Here is a 4,679-nt window from a genome sequence, read left to right on the forward strand (position 1 = left end):
TTTGGGTTTTCATGAGCTGTATGCCAAAATCATCCGTATTAAGACAATAAAAGACCTGAAATATTTCAGTTAGTGTGCAATGAATCTAAAATATATGAATGTTAAATTTTCATCATTACATTATGGAAAATAATGAACTTTATCACAATATGCTAATATTTTGAGAAGGACCTGTAATCAGTGTGCAACAGGTAAACATGAACAGTTAAATTCATTTTCTTTCGTTCACCTAAGAGTAAGCATCAGTTCCTGTTAAGGGAGTTCCCTTAACTGGTCAAAAATGTATTCACTGAATTACTCTGGCTCTAAACTGGAGCCAGAAGCAGGTAAAGCAGAGGGAGTGAATCTTCATTGATGTAGACAGAATGACTGCAGAGGATAAAGGGTTCCAGAACTCCTGAAGCTCGAAGTTTGCAGGTAAGACGACACTTTATTGCTCGTGGCTGGACACAGACAGGGTACCAGGCGAGCACACAAACAACACATAAGAAACCAGTAGGGAACAAAGGAAACAAACGGGCTTAAATACAAAACTAGAGAGCAGGGGGAACCAATGACACGTGACCAGACAATCAGGGGGAAATACAGAACAGGTGTGGGCTTGGGGTGCAGGGAGACAGAAAACAAAGGACTAGACCAGGTAATATTACAAAACACAAACTCAAAAACCCAAAACACAAGCAGGTATGACAGAAATATGGGGGTTTGAAATGAAAAGTAGTGAATCCCAGGTTCCTACACAGTCTGGAAAAACCTGGAGATTAATTTCACGAATTCCAGCTCTGGAAAAGTATGAAACGTGCAAATGAGAGTATGAAAAAATATTTGCTTGACAGAATTTAGTCTGTCTCCTATTAACTAATAATTCTATCCTTTCTTCGTGCATTGCTTCCTTCCTTCCTTTTTTACATACTTTCTGGTGACCTTCTTTATTTTCTTCCTGCCTTATATACGTACTTTCTTCTGTCCTTCCTGGATTTCTTTCAGCCTTCGGTGTATACTTCCTTGTGTCCTTCCTTCCTTTCTTTCTACATTGTGTCTCTCCCTTCTTCCTCTTCTTCATTTCTATTCCTTGTGTGCTTTCTTTCTTCCTTGCTCATGTGTCCTTCCTTCCCTTATTTCATCATACCTCCATCCCTTGTGATCTTCCTTCCTTCCTAGTGTCCCCCTTCTTTTCTTGCCTCCTAGCCTTGTATCCTACCACCCTTCCTCTCTTGTTTCCTATCTTTCCTTTCTTTAACTCCTTTTGTCCTGCTTCCTACCACTTTCTGGTTTTTGGAGATTACTTATTGAAGGCTTCCGGCTGTCGGAATAGTCAGTCATTTTCTACCGCTTATTCCATAGTGGGTCGCGGGGGAGCTGGTGCCTATCTCCAGCAGTCTATGGGCGAGAGGCGGGGTACACCCTGGACAGATCGCCAGTCCATCGCAGGGCAACACACAAACAACCAAGCACACACTCATTCATACAGGTCCTTCTCAAAATATTAGCATATTGTGATAAAGTTAATTATTTTCACCGTATGGATCGCCATTCATCCACGGTCTCCTGAAAAAGTCATACAAAGACACTGTTTGTTAAACAGGTTTGAAAAAAAGACTTGTGGGGTTGTTTATGAAAAATCATTAATTACTTAGTTCTACGTTTTAAGGCTACATCTTCAAATACCTCTAAGATCCACTTTTAAGGAGTTTAAAATAATTGCTTTTTTATATTCCAACTTACAAAAGAAATATCAATTGCAAATGTTACATAAACTAATCTGAAAAAGTCAAGCTCAGTAAGAAACAGTGTAGTCCAAATTACCTGTACACCCTCATCTTCAGTCAAGTCTATGATTTGTGGAGTTTCAGCATATGTGGGTGATTGTGCTATGTCCATATGAACTACATTGTGGATATGGTCAGTCTTTTGGTTATTTAAACCGCTGTTAGGTGACCCTCTGCCATCGTCATTTTCAGATCTTTAAAAGAAATTATCTAATTCAAAACACTGAATTGAATACTGTTTATAAAATAAACAGTTAAAAGAAAAAAAGGTCTAATAAAATATATGAATGTTTATTCTAAGAGTGCACATTCACTTTCTTTGTAATGTAAAATAAAACAATCTTATAAGACAGAGTGTGTAAAAAAAAGCAAATTAATACTCACAGGAGTTCTATCAATGCTTTTCTGCATTGGACAAATATAGATGAGGGCACTCTTGATTTGTGTCCTGATTAGGGTGATCAGATGTCCCGATTTGACCGGGACTGTGCCATATTTTTCACTTCTGTCCCGATCCCCCTTAAACAGAAACAACGTCCTGCATTTGACTGGGTCAAATTCTGAGAAGTCAAAAAACTGTCCAGAGCTTTTCTGAAATGTAAAGAAAGCAGAGCTGCAGTCATCATCACAAAGTCGCATCAGCTGTCAATCAAAATACACAGCAGCGTCCCACGTGGTGACCAATCTGCGCGCCGTGATGCTAGTAAAATAAAACAGTACAAGAAAAGATTTTATTGTATTGATTACATCAGTAGACTATACAGAATATAATGGAAAGTGTGTCACGGAACAAAAAAAGCATCTACAACAAACAATGGGAAACAGCTTATAACTGGATGAGGCCAGTGCAAGGAGATCTCTGAGGGATTTTTATGAAGTTTGCCAAAGTTATTTTTCAATTTCACACAATTTGAAGCGACACTGTAAAAGTGAGTCGCACAAGTAATTCACAGTCTCTAGTTTCTTTTCACAGTAATTACCAGGGTTAAACATTAAAAGCTTGTGAAGTATTTTGTTTTTTTATTTGAACTAATTCATTGTTGTGCACTAACAGGCAAAGCAGAGACTGATGAATGTAATGTGAGATCTTTGATAAATTCAAGTTTATGACTTCATCATCATGTTGGTAATGTGTCCCGCAATGTCCCTCTTAAGCATCCTTGAATTCGGTTTTTGATATCTGGTCGCCCAGTCCTGATTGATTTAATGATGTATCCTGTGTTTGGGCAAGGCATTGCAGATAGTTTTTTACTCCTTCAATAAGGCTGTTGAGATCATCATTTGTAACACACCAGACAATACAATTGAGTCATTAGACCCGAATCAAATCATCCTGTGTGTTGATTTGTAACTAAAAACGTGTGTGGTACTGTATTACAAAATTATTAAAAAAGAAGTCATTTGGGGACCTTTGATTTATCAAGTTCCTTTTGAGGACCAGGGTCTGAAAATTATGCATTGCTATTTCTGAAACAAGATGTTTGAACTTTGTTTTTTAGATTGAGTTTTACAACAATGCAAAACATTTTTTTTTATTCACTCAGAAAAATGCATGACTGCATGATGCATAATTGATGTTCTATCGGCTCAACAATGCTCTATGTAAACGTAGCTATTGATTGTATAACAGTGTAAATAAATATGGTGCGAACTGTATTCAGTTGTCTCCATATTAACTGTTATAAAGCCACGTGACACGAGGAAGTCGTGTTTTTAATAACGGCAACAGGATGTCTTGCTAGGCTCTGCTCGGAGGTTGTGTCTGGACTCTGTTTTAACGATGGCGCTCCATCTTATTTGTAAGGTCCGCAAAATACGAGAAACCTCTGAGCCTGACATTTTGAGTACATTATATGCTGTATTAACTCTTGTGTCCGCAGCTGCGCACCAGGAACAATTTTAGCGCGTGCACAGTACCTCCCATAGACATATTTAAAGAGTTCACCTTGCATTTGTTGCTGGAGCGCATGAAACACGGCCGCCATCTTGGAGCCTACTTGGTTTATGTAGATGATACCAGAGCGCTGTGGGCATATTGTTCAAATCGACGGACTATTGACGTCGGGGCTCGGAGGATAACTTTTGACAAGTAAGATGGACATATTATTGTTTGTATTTTGTGAACAGAATAGTACTGTCCTGTATTTATGTCCACCAGCGACATGCTAGCTAATGTTAGCTGTTTGTGCCTCTGTTCACTGGGCTATGAAGGCTAACCAAGATTTTTATTTTATTTTTTTGCAAATCATAAAGTCTGTTTTTCCCTGACATTGATTTAGATTAACTGACACAAAAACGCTACTGTCCAAATAAAACAAAAATAACTGTTAAAACATTCATCACCAAATTTTACACTGGTGCCACAGACTGTATTTTTCACATGTAATTATTTGACCCTATTAAAAGTAAGATACCCCATATGTCTCATATCCACCACAAAATACAGACAACAGAACAAGCTTACTCACTACTTTTGTGGCTTTGGTTCATTAAAAATAAGAGTTAGGAATAGGAAAATAAGATTGACCTCCTTTGTAAAATGTTTTTTGTGTAGACATTCCCAAATCAATCTGTTAGGAATAACCTTTGTTATTATGCTCATAGCTGTTTTTCCCATTTATACTATAGTGAAATAAAATATAAGTTCTAATGTTTTCCTTTTGTTACAATAGGATAAGAAGGCTCATCGACACACAGTACAAGGATAAATGGCCCAAGGTTTGTCATAAATGACCTGAAGCTAGGTCTAATTTAGGTAGATATAATCAAATTATCAACATGCTTGAAAAGTAGGTTGTCCAAAACACTGGACACCTTCATGGTAAATGATTCAAATACTTTGTTCTGGGGATGATTTCAAAAACGTTTTTATGGAAAGTAACGGTTTGTACATATCTTAGCTACTAGTTA

At 37.5% G+C, this 4,679-nt stretch overlaps 1 long non-coding RNA gene across 1 annotated transcript; it reads right to left on the minus strand.

The window, feature by feature from the left end:
• Positions 1-605: 605 nt before the first annotated feature.
• LOC124863487 lies at positions 606-4,383 on the minus strand. Its single transcript, XR_007037142.1, has 4 exons — positions 3,715-4,383; positions 2,154-2,469; positions 1,807-1,963; positions 606-1,548 (listed from the first exon to the last, which is right to left on the minus strand). It is a non-coding gene; the product is annotated as an uncharacterized LOC124863487 (long non-coding RNA).
• Between the last annotated feature and the right edge of the window lie 296 nt (positions 4,384-4,679).

Source organism: Girardinichthys multiradiatus, chromosome X (assembly GCF_021462225.1).
Source record: "Girardinichthys multiradiatus isolate DD_20200921_A chromosome X, DD_fGirMul_XY1, whole genome shotgun sequence".
Lineage (NCBI taxonomy): Eukaryota > Metazoa > Chordata > Actinopteri > Cyprinodontiformes > Goodeidae > Girardinichthys > Girardinichthys multiradiatus.